We start from the raw sequence: 16,452 nt of genomic DNA on the forward strand, positions 1-16,452 counted from the left end.
CAGTTCTACAGTTTCCTCCGCCCCACCGAGAGGAAGTTGGCAGGTGCACCTCGCTGCGTCATCAATGGCTGATAATTGCTGTCCTCCTTCAGGAAGTGCAGCTCGCGCGGGCCCCTTATTTGGGCAATTAGTCGGGATTTTCCGTCAGCAGCTGGCAATTGGAACCATTGAGCTGCCTTCGAAAACTCCCCTCCTCCCTTCCCCCCCCCCCCCCCCCTCCCCCTTGTTCATTCCACCTTCGACTCTCTCCCACTACCCTACACCTACCTCCCACTCCATCCCCCCTCTTCATTCCCTTGTCCCTTTGTGCGATTTTAGCGTTGGCTTCGGGGTTGCAAGATGCGTGGCGTGTGGGGTGGACCTTGGGGCCGGGAGTCCGCCGGCATCATTCAGGAGCCCGCCGACGGGGACGTGCTTGTTCCGGAGCCTGACTCAGGCGGAGGTGACGTCGGGGGGAACCACGTTTTGGGTAGAGCAATCTGGGTAGTTATCAGAGCCTGAGTTTGCGGATCTCCACCTTCCGGTGCCTGCTGTTGACTTCCTTTCTTGGGCTTCGCTACTGCCTTCCAGTCTTAGGTGTTGTCTTCCTCTCGTGCGCCTCAATACTGCCCTCCTCTCTTGGGCCTCATTGCTATCTTCCTATCTTGGGCCCCCAGTGGCGCTGAAAGAGGATGCTGGCTACTCTAGGGTCTTTTGTTGTTTCAGTTAGCTTAGATCCCAACTCTTTAAAAACCTAGCAGCACTTTTACCCCAGGCACCAAGTGTCTCCGTGGCAATGGGGGACAACATTGTGGTGGTGATCCAAATATCTGTATTTACGAGACTTGGCTGTTTCCTGGTGAGTGGCAGCACCGCCTGGATGTGCAACACTGAAGACAACGTAGGTGTTGGCTAAAGTCAAAACACATGTGTATAGTCCCACATCAACTGTCAACCATTCTTCCAGGGGTTCGCTGTGATCCCGCCTGGCCGACCGACAGGCTCGTCAGTGTTGCGGGGCATTAGGAAACTGGGTTCTCTCTCTGTTAGAGCTGTGGTAAGTCTCTTCTTAATAATGTAATTTACCTCGCTGTGTCTTGCATGCAATCCTTCTATGCTTTGGTAGAGCAAGCAATGCCAGCGTGTTGGCCACTGACTTGCCACAAATGCACCTCTATTCGGTGTGGATTGGGGCAGCGAGGCGGAGAGTCACAGCAATTCGGAGGGCCTGCGGTGTGAGACGCGTGCCGGTTGACGACATTGAGGTTGCTAATAGGAAGTCACCTACTTAGGGAGCTGCTGCAACTCTAAGTCGGGTATTCATGTGATGCTTTGCAGCTGCTTGGTATACCATGGGTCTCTCCCAGCCGGATTGCTTGTGAGCTTTAGAAGGTGGTCGTTGGAGTGTTGGTCCTGCAAGAAAGACCCAATTGCTGCCTGCAGTCTCTAAAGCTGGGATCTTGTACCTCGGCCTGTCGACCACGGTAATCGGGTAGGATTTCCTTCTCCAGGTTGTCTGATGCCACTGAAAAGGACAAGAACGCCGGTACAGCAATTTGTGTTACTGTGCGAACGCCGAGGCCACAGAGTCGTACAGGAAGGGAGGCTTGTTTCCTCTTTGAGTCACTGAAAGAAAGGTTGTGGGCTTTTTCTAACATTGATTTCAGCAGGATGTCGTAGTCTTCTAACTTAGTATTATTGAACAATGGGGAACATCTAAAAAAAAAATCAGCCTGGGGAGGGACAAGCCTCTGGTGATGAGGTAGAGTGGATCATGAGCATCAATTTCTTCAGTAACTCTCATCCATCCTCTTCAAGTCAGCAATCTTCTTACCAAGGACCTCGTCGATGGCCTTCCCTTCACGAAAAGCTCCAAGGAGTGTGCTGTCTTCAGGGTTGGTAATATGGATATCAGGATAAACACTCTTTATTCGCTCTGTAATGTGCTGGTTGGTGGAGATTACTTCGCACTTGGAAGAGTTCAGGGTGAGGCCTAGACTTGCTCCTTGCTCCTGAATTATTCTTATGTCCTTCAGGAGGGAGTCTGGGGAGCCAGCTAGAGTACCATCGCCCAGAAACCAAATGTTGAGCTCACTAGACAGGTTATCGGTGACTTCCTTGATAACTAAGCAGAAAAGACAAGGATCAAGAGGTCATCCTGTTCGACACCTTCTTGTGATTCGATTTCATGTTCCCGGAATAACAGAGTTAGATCCTTGCTGTAATAAGAGGGCACAAACGGGTAGAGGGAAGGGAAAATAGCGATGAACCGCATTGAGTATTGCATCCCTTCTTTACCGATTGAAAGCCTTTTTGAAATCCAGTTTTATCAAATCTTTTTCTGCTTTAACGTTGGCAATGCAGGCTCTAGCTGCATGAGCCGCTGCCTCACACCCTTGGGGAATGCCAAACCCGAGCTGTTTTGGCTTCAGCATGTCTGCTGTCTGGGTAACTGATATATATAATATAATATGATATATATAATATAATATGATATATATAATATAATATGATATATATATATATATATATATATATATATATATATATATATATATATATATATGCGAACAAGCCTGAATGGTCCCCAGGACTATATGCGAATGAAAACTCACACCCCAGAAGTGACTCGAACCCATACTCCCAGGAGCAACGCAACTGGTAACTACAGGGCGCCTTAATCCACTTGACCATCACGGCCGTCAAAAGGAAGTGATAGCCGAGGCTATTTGAGCCACTTCCCCGACGGCAACTCGGATGGTAATCTTGGGCATAGCATTTCACCAAATCACCTCATTCTTTGGGGCACACGTGAGGAACACAAATGCGAACAAGCCTGAATGGTCCCCAGGACTATATGCGAATGAAAACTCACTTCTGGGGTGTGAGTTTTCATTCATATATATATATATATATATATATATATATATATATATATATATATATATATATATATATATATATATATATATATATATATATATAATCACTTATGAACTTTGTGACCCGAGCAGGGTTCGAACCTGCATTGCCAGGGCTCACCCTCTAAAGTAACTTGTATTTTTTCTGCCGCTTACAGGTGGTGTGTGTTCCTGCGTAATTATTGATGTTCATCAACTCTTGCATCTCGAGATATCAAAAGATTTTTTAGGTTCAAGATCAGAAGTTATTAATTTATATTTTTAATCTTTCTATTCCACTAGTTCAACGTACCTATTATAGTTGTGATGTGTCCAGACTCACCCCAGGAAGGCTGTGATGTGTCCAGACTCACCCCAGGAGGGCTGTGATGTGTCCAGACTCACCTAAGAGGGTTGTGATGTGTCCAGACTCACCTAATAGGGTTGTGATGTGTCCAGACACATCTAGGAGGGCTGTGATGTGTCCAGACTCACCTAAGAGGGTTGTGATGTGTCCAGACACATCTAGGAGGGCTGTGATGTGCCCAGACTCACCCAAGAGAGTTGTGATTTGCCCAGACTCACCCAAGAGGGCTGTGATGTGCCCAAACTCACCCAAGAGGGTTGTGGTGTGTGTGTGGGGCACAGGGGGGGAAGGGAAGAGGGGTGCAAGAGGTGAAATTTTGTGTGGGGGGAATAGTGGGGAGGGAGGGGGAGGGGGGTATGAGAAATACTGCCCATTAGGGACGCTAAAAACAATCCAATCACTCCACGAGCCATTGACGGAGGAAACGAGTGGGGGAAAAAGGCTGGCATGTGAGCGATCGAAGCGACGGATGGCGTGTCCGGGGCGGGGATGGAGGTGCTTTGTGACGCTGTGGTAAAACTCCCGCTGGTGTCAACCCCGAGGACGACCTCTGTTTGTTATGAGCACTCATCCCGGCCTCCAGGCTGCGACTGGCCGCCCCTGCGAGGGAGGGGTGGGGGGTCGCGAGAGTGAGGTCACGTGTGACAGGGGGGTCTGGTGTTACAGCGGGGGGGGGGGGGGGGTCTGGTGTGACCGGGGGGGGGGGGGTCAGGTGTGACTCTGAAGAGTAGGTATAGGGATTAGGTGAGAATAGGGAAGGATGGAGGATTAAAAAGAAGGGGGAGAAGTACACAAGGATAAATGTATAACAGCACTTTATTTATTGACTTGCCACCGTCAATAGTGGACTTGTGGTGGAAAAAAGAGGCAGAAGCTACCCGAATGGGCACACACCCCCTCCTATACAGGGCCACACCCTCCCACACGAGCCACACCATCCCACACGGGCCACACCATCCCACACGAGCCACACAATCCCACACGGGCCACACCATCCCACACGGGCCACACCACCCAATATAGGCCACACACTCGCATTATAACTCACACAATCACCAAATCTGAACATTTTTCCATCACCTAGACCTGTTGGTTCCTGGAATTAGTGTCACCACGGCCCGGTTTCTGACCTGGCCTCTTGGCTGGTGGTATAGTAAGCCTTGCTATTAGCACTGCTTTTCGCAGTCTGATGCATTAGTCATAGCCCGGTTGATCAGGTATTCATGGAAGGTGTTTATCCAGTTCTCTTTTGAACACCAGGAGAGGTCGACTAGCTGTGTCCTCATGTTTAAAGGGAAGGTATTAAAGGGTTTTGGTTACTTAATGGTGATAGAGGTGTCTTTCAGTGTACCTATTGCACCTTTGTTTCTCAAGAGGGGCTATATTGCACTTCCTGCTGTGTCTCGTGATCTTGTAAAGAGCTGTTTCCGAGCGCAGATTTGGAACAGTCCATCTAATACTTTCCTTGTAAATTATTATAAGTCTCTCACCTACACTTTATTGACTATACATTTAGAAATGTTAAACTTTCCCAATAATTTTTATGTTTAATTGAGTGGATTAGGACAGTAAAATAACTCTGCGCGTTCTCCAAGTCAGCAACTTGTTGAATGGGGGGTTATTAGTCTACAACGGTGTTCCACCCTAGAGATCAACAGTCTCTTAAACAGTACCATGACTGGTCTTGCATATCTTGTTTGAAAAGCTGCTGTTATCCAGCTGGTTATTTTTCTTGCAGTTCTGACAGCTATTTTATTGTGATCGTTAAAAGTAAGGTCTTCCGACGTGATTAATTCCAAATCTTTTGTATTTTTTCTATTGCTATTGCATGATTTGACTGTGTTATATGTAGTTTCTGATTTAATATATTCGTTTTTACCATATCGGAGGAGCGATATGGTAAAAACTTGTATTCTCTAATCATGTTGATGTCTGTGACCAACTGGAAAGATTTACAGTTTGAAGGTGTACTGTGTAATCAATTTTGTCAACTCATAAATATTTGTGGTGTCATCAGCAAATGATGATACGGTGCCACAGTTTGTGTCTTTGTCCATATTCGAGATGAAAATGAGAACAAGTACTGGAGCAAGCACAGTACTCTGGGGACTAAGCTTTACGGTGGATGGTTCGTATTTTAATTTGTTGACTTTTGCTCTTTGGGTTTTGTCAGAGGCACACAGCCCCTTACCCAACCCCCTAAGGGCAAGACCCGGTTCCCAAGTACCATACCCTCAACATTTCCTTCCCCCCTGAAGGTCCTCTCATTTGGTAGTGACAGATGAGGAGCGTCGGTGCAAAGATAGTAGCATCATTTTTATTTTGGGTAGTGAGGAAGGATCTGCCTCCCTCACACACACACACACATCATAAAACTCCAACCACCAATTTTACCGTCGTGAATTTTCTAATTGGAAATCGTTTTTATTTTCTGTGCAGGGTGAGGAGAGTGGAGACGCGAGAGGGTAACGGTGGGTGAGGGAGTGTTGAGGGGAATGAGTATGGGAAAGGGGCAGGGGGGAGACCAGCTCCTCTAGAAAGCCACATATATACACAACACAGCCCCAAGACTCTAGAGACGAGAAGACCATCATGGAGGTGACAAGTATTCTGATGACACAGAGCGAGGGAGGTGGAAGGCAGACACCCTCACCCTGAGGAGTCTCTAGACCGAAACATTAAAACTCTCTCCGACAACTAAAAATAAAAACGGCTATAACAGTTTCCTTTGTCATTACATTGTCGTGACAAAACTCTGGAGAATAATGCCAGAAACCTGCCTTAATACGAGCGAGATTAACCCCACAACAACTCATCAACGCGGCCGAGGAAGAAATGTAATTTCACAGTTCGCGACCCATACATTGCCAGCCTGGCTGTACCGCGAGTCTCCCCCTCACAAATGTGCACAATCTATGAATACACAAACTCACTGACACGCAGAACCAACCCATCGCACACTCATAACCATCAAAACAAACTGTAATTTCACTTCGTAAGCAGCGTAAAATGTCACGAAGAGCGGGGTCCTCTTAAGTTTTATTTCACGGACGGTGCGCCCAGGGGCCCCCCCGCGAGCTGACGTCGAGTTGACGTCGGGGCGCTACTGGGATGAGTGATGGCCCCTCGCTCACACTCACCGACTTTATCTCGCTAATATTTCCATGCCCCCCCCCCCCCTGCGAGGCATCAGTCTCACCAGACGTATCTTGTTAGCGGCTGGAAATACAGCACAACGTAATTGTGATTGTATTGCTTCCGTATATATATATATATATATATATATATATATATATATATATATATATATATATATATATATATATATATATATATATATATATATATATATATACACACCCCCCCACCACACACACACGCCAAACACCCCCACTACACACACACACCTAACACCCCACCACACACACACACTCACCTAACACCCCCACCACACACACACGCCTAACACCCCCACCACACACACACACCTAACACCCCACCACACACACCCCTAACACCCCACCACACACACACCTAACACCCCCCACCACACACACAAACACCTAACACCCCCACCACACACACACACACCTAACACCCTCACCACACACACACACACCTAACACCCCTACCACAAACACACACCTAACACCCCCACCACACACACACACACCTAACACCCCCACCACACACACACACACACCTAACACCCCCACCACACACACACACACACCTAACACCCCCACCACACACACACACCTAACACCCCCACCACACACACACACACACCTAACACCCCACCACACACACACACACACCTAACACCCCACCACACACACACACACACCTAACACCCCACCACACACACACACACCTAACACCCCACCACACACACACACACACACACCTAACACCCCCACCACACACACACACACACACACCTAACACCCCACCACACACACACACACACACCTAACACCCCACCACACACACACACACACCTAACACCCCCACCACACACAAACACACACCTAACACCCCCACCACACACACACACACACCTAACACCCCACCAAACACACACACACACACCTAACACCCCCACCACACACACACACACGTAACACTCCCACCACACACACACACACACACACACACACACACACACACACACACACACACACACACACACACACCTTACACCCCCACCACACACCTAACACCCCACCACACACACACAAACCTAACGCCCCCACCACACACACACCTAACACCCCACCACACACACACACACACCTAATACCCCCACCACACACACACACACCTAACACCCCCACCACACACACACACACCTAACACCCCCACCACACACACACACACACCTAACACCCCCACCACACACACACACCTAACACCCCCACCACACACACACCTAACACCCCACCACACACACACACACACCTAATACCCCCACCACACACACACACACACACACACACACCTAACACCCCCACCACACACACACACCTAACACCCCCACCACACACACACACCTAACACCCCCACCACACACACACACCTAACACCCCACCACACACACACATCTAAAAACCCCACCACACACACACACCTAACACCCCACCACACACACACACACCTAATACCCCCACCACACACACACACCTAACACCCCCACCACACACACACACACACCTAACACCCCCACAACACACACACACCTAACACCCCACCACATACACACACCTAACACCCCTCCACACACACACACCTAACACCCCTCCACACACACACACACCTAACACCACTCCACACACACACACCTAACACCCCCACCACACACGCCAAACACCCACACCACACACACCTAACACCCCCACCAGACATGCTATAGAAAATGTCCCCACCGGTTACATATCACACCAATAGATGGCGGTAAATTATAATATTAAGTAACTGCAAACCGGACTAGTCGAAGGTATTTTACCCTGGTAGCCGGAATACTTTATTATTGTATATTTTACTCGCGTATTTATCACCAAAAAAATTATTTTAAATAAAAATTTGCGTTTTAAATATACATTTTAATTCGTACTAATCAGGTAAATTGGTTTGGTAACACCAGAGGTGAGTGCTGGGGCTGATGTGACTGTGTCAGTTGACTCTCGCCCTGGGGGCAGTGAGTGTGTCGGTCCGGCCCTCGCCCGAGGGTCGGTAGGGAGTAAGACCCCGAAAGTGTCGCTATAATCGTCCTTCAGCAGTGAACAAGGACCCCGCCCAGGATCACTGGTTGAAGACCCGTCGTCGGACTAGGCGTTGAAGGAACCTTTAGTGCAGTTTCGACACGAGTCGCTTCTGTCGCCACGGGTCGTCAGACTCTTATTCCGGCCTCGTTACTAGACTTTGAGATCCCTGACCCACGTCAACCTTGAGTACTGTGGGCACCGGGTAGCGGTAGTTTCTCAAGGGGTCCCGTTTATCAAGCCGAGAAATTAAAATTCACCCGTAAGTGATAGAGGTTCAGATTTTTTTAATTCCAGTAAGTCTTTTATGTCTAAGGTGTACGCTGCCGCAGTTTATTAACGCATGTGGGTATTGCAGGGTTGGGTACGCAGCGGGCAGCCTGCAAACGAGGCTAGGAGGGTGACAGCCGTCCAGCGCATTTCCCGTCAATGACAAGAGGTCCTTGTAACAGTTAAGTGATTCTAAAGTTTCGGTGAACGCTAATTACAGTGAGAGCCGTTATGTTGTGTAAGCCCTTGGCGCTAGTCTATAATTTACTATTTTATCACACGCTTCGTTATTCACCCCCCCTTCCTTTCCATCTCCCTCCCTGGCGCACACGCCTCGCTCCCCTCCCCTATTCTCCCTAGTGCACACGCGCCCCCCCCCTATTCTCCCTGGTACACGCGCCCCCCCCCTATTCCCCCTGGTGCACACGCCCCGTTCTCCCCCCCCCCCTATTCTCCCTGGTGCACACGCCCCGCTCTCCCCCCCCCCTATTCTCCCTGGTGCACACGCCCCGCTCTCCCCCCCCCCTATTCTCCCTGGTGCACACGCCCTGCTCTCCCCCCCCCATTCCCCCTGGTGCACACGCCCTGCTCTCCCCCCCCCATTCTCCCTGGTGCACACGCCCTGCTCTCCCCCCCCCCATTCTCCCTGGTGCACACGCCCCGCTCCCCCCCCCCATTCTCCCTGGTGCACACGCCCTGCTCCCCCCCCATTCTCCCTGGTGCACACGCCCTGCTCCCCCCCCCATTCTCCCTGGTGCACACGCCCCGCTCTCCCCCCCCCATTCCCCCTGGTGCACACGCCTCGCTCTCCCCCCCCCCCCATTCCCCCTGGTGCACACGCCTCGCTCCCCCCCCCCATTCCCCCTGGTGCACACGCCCTGCTCTCCCCCCCCATTCTCCCTGGTGCACACGCCCTGCACCCCCCCATTCTCCCTGGTGCACACGCCCTGCTCTCCCCCCCCCCCTATTCTCCCTGGTGCACACTCCCCGCTCTCCCCCACCCCCCCCACCACCTGGTGCACACGCCCCGCTCTCCTCCACCCCCCCCCTCCGGGTGCACACGCCCCGCTCCCCCCCCTCCTGGTGCACACGCCCTGCTCTCCCCCCCCCATTCTCCCTTGGGCACACGCCCCGCAATCCCCTCCCTTCTCCCTGGTGCACACGCCCCGCAATTCCCCCCCCCCTCTCGCCGTGGTGCACACGCACCGCTCTCCCCCCCCCCCCCCCTTCTCTCGCCGTGGTGCACACGCCCCGCTCTCCCCCCCCCCCTCTCGCCGTGGTGCACACGCCCCGAGCTCTCCCCCCCCCCCTCTCTCTCCGTTGTGCACACGCCTCTCATCCTGAAGCCCCTCCCAGTCCCATCTTTGTCGCACACGCCTCTCCCCCCTCCCCGCCATCTCCTGGTGCACACGTCTTGCTCTCTTCCCCCCTTCCCCTCTCCCCCCCTTCCCCTCTCCGTGTCCCCCTCCCCTCAAGTTATAAATGGTGTTTTAACTCTTTTAAGTCCACGTGATGGCCAGTTTTATTCTGATCTCGTGCCCTGGATCACCTAGCTGTAAATAGGTTCCTGGGAGCTAGTTTCTGCACCTATGTTGGGCTCAGTCACGCTGGTGCTCTCTGTATAGGAGATATTTTACTATTGGCAGGCGTGTTCGTCTAGGTGTACTTGCAGGGTTTAGCCATGTTCCTAGTCCCGCGTTCGGAATGTTTTTAAGATTAATATAAAAGGTTCTCGGGCTTTTGTCATTTACGTATAAAAATTTGTCGAATTACCTTCGATTTCTAAGTCTAATCTATTCTTATTGACAGCTCTAAAACTGTTTGACAACTGACATTTTTGAAAATTTAATTTCTATGAATGACTCCTCATTATGGAATTTGAAGTTTGTTTACCTTGTCAATTTCCCTTGACTTAATTTATGGTGATTTTTCACCTCCATCAGTGTGGCAAAGTCCAGTTCTGTTTAATCACTGATATTTTTAACTAGGGGAAAGTAGCTTTGCATTCCCTTGGACCGCTTATATTTTCTACTGGTTCTTCTCCCAACCAACCCTCTTGTTCAGATAGTATTTTTATCAACTATGGGCACCATCATGAATATGGAGTTTGATATAATTTGGTGTTATTCACATTAGGCGGGGATTATGGGGCGGGGCGGAGCTAAACTTCAAAAATAATTACTACTAGGCCTAGTATAGTACATGTACTATACTACAACCAGGATGGTTGTTTGAATTTTTTAATGCTAGTAAAACGAAAGTGTCTGGTTTGTCCAAATTGAGTAGTACCAATTGAACTAATTGGCAGTTACTTGGATATGAACGATGGTCCATGCCGTTATTATAAATACTGCATTAGAGTATGGGCTGCCTTTCTTGGTTAATAATTACTTGCTAGAGACTCATATTTAGTGGGTTTGCCATCGCTGTATATAGGGCCCGGAAAGCCCTTTTGTCATTTTCTGAAAGATAAGAGTATGCAGCTGTTTCTGCTACCGTGGGCTTCTGGTATCAAATTTGTTCTCCAATCCCAGGTTTTCCTTGTCTGATGGAAGAATGTCTTCCATTCTTCAAATTTTTTTGAGTACTTACAATTATCCTCACGAGGATAGAGCTTCGGCGATCTGGTCCCGCCTCTCACACGCAAATAGTCGTTTACGGTTTATTGGTGTATTGAGTCTTTTAAAGCTACATGGAGTCTGCCTCCCCTACGTTATTTCGAGTGCATTCAATTAAACTTCTGACATTGTTCATTTAAGTAGTAGGTTTCCATAAGTGTCCTTTCATGAGAGCACCACTAGTGTTAAATGACTTTTGTATTTCTAAGTTTCCAGAAATTTGTATGTGGTGATCATGTTTAATTTCACTGTTAGGCGAAATTTAAATCTATTTTTTTCCTCGTAGCCAATATCTCATGTCTGGTACTAGTCTGGTGGCATACCTTAGAATCGCCTCCAAACTTCGTATCTAGGAAATTACACGACTGACTCCATGCTGGAGCTGTGTACTCTAGGATTAGTCTAATGTGTGTAGTATACTAGGTTCTAAATGAGTATTTAGACATGTGCAAGCGCAGTTTGTTGGGCAACCTCGTATGTCGCTGATATCTGAAACCCTTAGGGTTTAAAGGGGACAGATGGGGGTTTTAAGGGTTTTTTAAGAGGACAATATTAACATCACACTCGGAGATGGGATGTCTCGCATCCCATATTACTTTTGGCCTAGTTCCTGAAGGCTTAAATTTTCCAAATTGTACCTGGTGTACCGTCTTCTGTACTCGGCCCGTCCTCAAACCAAACTCATTGCCTTGAGAAACTTGAAGCCACCCCCCCCCCCCCCTCACTCTTCAAACCTGGATATTAGATGTTTATGGTCTGAAAGGATGTTAAGAGTTCAGTAATTGTCTAAATTTAAACGGGCAAATGAATCTTTGTTGTAAAGGTTATTTTCAATTTACAGGTGTTACCGTATCAACATCGTTGGAGTGTGGAATGGCGATTTCGGCGGCATCAATAGACCTACTCAGACTCCAAGGCATTAGACGAGACGCAAACAACGCCATCTGTTGCCGGAGGTGCGGCATCTGTAAAAGGCTCCCGTTTCATTCCTGTTGGGTGAGGTAGATGACTACCTCTGAGTAGTAACGATATCAATGCCATACAGAGTACGCATCAAATTACATTTCACAGTTCCCCGATGAATATTGCCAACCTACGTTCACCCAGTATACTTTGGCTAATGACTTTTATGTTCAGAGTTGACGTGATGAATACTGAGCTGTGGAAATTAGTTCACCTCGGGCAGTCCCGAACTCCTGACTTGGTCCTATGAGAGGACAAGTGGCCGCCGTCGGTAGTAAGCAGTGTAGTTGTGCAGTGTTGTGTAGACCAACGTACCCAGGATATGGCTAAGAGGAGTTGAGACATGATGGTAGTGTACGTCTGCTGAGAAGTGCTGGTAAGTGTTGCTGGAGACTTCTGCCAGGGTTGTTAGATACCCCTTGAAAGTGATTCTTTGAACCTCTGTCAGTGTGTTGCCGAATCCCTCTGCTAGTGTTTTTTTTTTCGTAGAGCAGATGCGAGGCATTGGGACATCGTGACGATACGGTGTGGAGACTGGCCCAGATTGAAGTTTTTATTATTTTCTACCACAGACGTGGCCACACATTTACATTGCTAACCAGCATATATACATTTTCTTCTGTCCTCCATGGATAGGGTTAGAGATCAGTTAAACATATAGTTCATGGATTTATTGAACAATCAACCATAGAAGGTGATTCGGTACTTTTAAAATACTAAGCTAACCTACAAACGTATGTACATATGATACACAGATTTACGTATGCCCTACATAAAGTGTTCGAAGTGTCATTAATGTGCATTTACAAAGGTGAAATGCAATTCTGATCAGCTTCCATATGTACTTTATACACGTACATAAACATACACACACATACGTACATATATACATGCATATATACACACATGCATTCATACATTTCTTTTACTGACAGGGTGAGATAGCTGACAGAGAAACTAATGTGCAATTAAGCACTTAATCACTGAAGTTGATTAAGTTGATTTTACAAGCTCAGGTTATATAGTTACATCACATACATACATTGTATAATTGATACATTACATGGTCAATCTTGGGTACAAGTCCAATATATCAAGTGTTCCAGTACTCGTATAGTAATTACACAGTTCAGCATACCTTAGCCCAGGAGGGCGAAAGTCAGTCAATATGGGACATTCTACAATATAATGTTAAAGAGAGTGCATGTTTTCTCTTTAACAAAGTTGACACATTGTGTACTCGACATTTGGGTTTTGAGAAGGCTGCCAGATACGTCTATATCCCAGGCGTATTCTGGCCACTATAACATCGCATTGCCGGGTTCTTGTTCTATTAGTCCCATATGTGAATGTCTCCTCACGATATCTATCATAATATTTAATGCTGCAACTTTCCGGTCTTTGTGAATTTGTTAGGTCTGTGAGATCTTCATTAGGTATTTAAGTATTGTCACTGCTAATGAAACGCCCATATCAATTTCTACCACTGGTTTTCTACAGGCTGTCTTTGCAAGTATATTAAGTCATTCCTTGAAATGCCAACATGTGATGGTATGCACAGGAATTTAATTTCAAATCTATTTTCTTTAGCAGCTAAAACATTCATTCGAATATCACTGACTATTTTCTGGGTGTCACTACTATGTGCGTTCAATGCCAGGAGTGCACTCTGCGAGTCACAGTATACAAGTCCACTGCCTTTGTCTTTTAAAAATTCAGTGGCAAGGTATATGCCTGCAAGTTCGGTTTGAGTTGTACTTGCCCAGTCATTGACGCGCTTCATTGCTCTATGTACGAGAGAAGATTGTTCAAATATATTGCATGCACATCCGGTACATCGTCCACCTCCTTCTACAGAGCAGTCGGTATAGCACTGATACACATTGTTACCCATACTCTGAGTACTTTCAGTGATGCTTTTCAGTGTTAACTGTTTTAATAATGTAGAGTGCACACTATCTTTCTTGGGCGCATTTACAAAATCAACTAATAGATCCCAGTTAACCCATGGAGTAATTGGTTGATTAATCATTGAGTAGGGTACATATTTAATATTTTGATGGAGTTGGCTACCTTGTAGAACCAAAATACATAATCAGATTTCGTTCTTCTATAGACCTCAGGTGAGTGCAGCATATTAGAAAGTTTAGCTTGAAACGTCATGCGTTGTCTAGATCTACTCTATGCCTTCACGCCGAAAACTGTGCTAATAGACAAAATTCTCACTTATGGTAGGTAATTTTAACTCTGCTCTCATATTAACTATTCTCGGGGACTTTGGAGCCCCAAGGATGAGACGCATAGCTTCATTTTGCAAGGTTTAAAGAGATTTCAGCTCTGTCAGTATACAGTGTGAGATGTAGAGCATTGTAGTCAATCACAGAGCGTATAAATGATACATAAAACATTCTAGCAAGTCTCACGTTGATTCCATGATTGACACCAACAAGGACCCGCAAGGGCTTTAAATCTCTCCCTCAGTCTCCTCTTGAGAGAAGAAAGGTACACAGGGTCGTTAATGGGGACACCAAGGTATCTGTAAGACTCGCACTTCTCAAGTGCTCGCCCATCTATGTGATAATTGGGTGGTGTAATACCACATGGAATGAGGGCACGAGTTTTCTGTACAGAGATAAGGAGGCCACATTCCTCAGCTCTAGTAGCAAAAGCATCGAGCAGAACTTGTGTTCTAGGCTCGGAGGCAGCCTGTAAACATCAGCATAACAAATGAGTCTTCATTATTAGTTGGGAAGATCTTTAAGTTTATGCATCAGAACGTTGAACAAGGGGCTGAGGACCCCTCCTTCTGGAGTTCCCAGTTCAAAGTGTTTGCTCTGTGCTTTTAACACCATTAAACAAAACATATGCTGTTCGATTAGACAAATAGCCCTCTATCCATTTCGGTAATTTTCCTTTTATTCCCAGCTCGGCAAGCTGTTCCAGTATGATTTGTCTGTTTGCTTTATCAAAAGCTGCTGCTAGGTCGATGAAGACTGCTTGAGGGGGAAGCTTCAATATGTGTGAAGTACTCAGCAAAACTGTTGTGTACTGAGCCCAGGCATAAATCCAAACAGTTGGGGTGACAGGTGCCCCCTGTATACGATACACGAGTCTGTTAAGAACAATACGTTCAAGCACTTTACAAACACACGATGTTAGAGATATGGGTCTACAATTATGTGTGGTTTGGGGATGGGAACAATGACACTTTGTCCAAACATCAGGTAAACATCTCTTTCACGTAAACTTATTCTGTACAACACTAATAGTGGATTACCTGGTGCATGTGAGACTAATCTCAGAAGACTTAATTAATATCGTCCTCTCCAGGAGCAGTTGATTTTCCCATCTTTAGTGCATGATTTAATTCCCATTCAGTTAAATCATTAAGGTCCGACACTTCGATAGCTGTACAGGCAAGATTGATGGTTCGTTGTCTGTTGGGGCGTCATTAAGTTTGTGCTGTATGTTAATTGAGAGTGAGCTGTAGCTTGATGATGTTAGTGCCCATTGATCAAGGAGAATGTTTGCTTGTTCTAGTAGGCTGTGGTGCAGTGGTTTGGTTGGGCTGCTTCTAGAGATTTTTCGTATCTTTTCCCAAACTTCAACAAGTGTTTGCTCATTTATACTTTGTAGGAACTCTTTACAATGTTTATTACGTATAACGTTGCTCATGTGTCTCACCTCACTATTTGCAACTGGAAATGCATGCAAGTCACCTTGTGCTTTGGTTCGTTTGTACGTATCTCCAAGTTGCTTTACTCGTTCATGTTTTAACAAATACGGGGTCAAGGATCCAGTTGGGTGGTGGTAGGTGTTGCCCACTTCTGCTAGGCTTAAGACTTGTTCCCCAACACACCCATGTGTCGTAGTAGGTAGTAATCGTATCAATGAGATCTCTGGAGAAGGCATGTACATTCGTTATTGTGTAATCTTGATACCATTTTGATATACAATTAACAAAGTGGTCATGCAAACCATATGGAATATTCATTTTCCGTCTCAGATGTCTATTAGGTACATCACACTGTACCTCATAGGAAGCAGAAACTGCATAGTGATCACCAAGGGATTTTCCAACGAACATTCCATCC

At 47.0% G+C, this 16,452-nt stretch overlaps 1 long non-coding RNA gene across 1 annotated transcript; it reads left to right on the top strand.

Moving 5' to 3' along the window:
• The first annotated feature begins 8,404 nt into the window (after positions 1-8,404).
• Positions 8,405-12,270, top strand: LOC123759869 (uncharacterized). Its single transcript, XR_006773082.2, has 3 exons — positions 8,405-8,769; positions 8,866-8,958; positions 12,237-12,270. It is a non-coding gene; the product is annotated as an uncharacterized lncRNA (long non-coding RNA).
• The last annotated feature ends 4,182 nt before the right edge of the window (positions 12,271-16,452 follow it).

The sequence above is a fragment of the Procambarus clarkii genome, chromosome 8 (assembly GCF_040958095.1).
Source record: "Procambarus clarkii isolate CNS0578487 chromosome 8, FALCON_Pclarkii_2.0, whole genome shotgun sequence".
Lineage (NCBI taxonomy): Eukaryota > Metazoa > Arthropoda > Malacostraca > Decapoda > Cambaridae > Procambarus > Procambarus clarkii.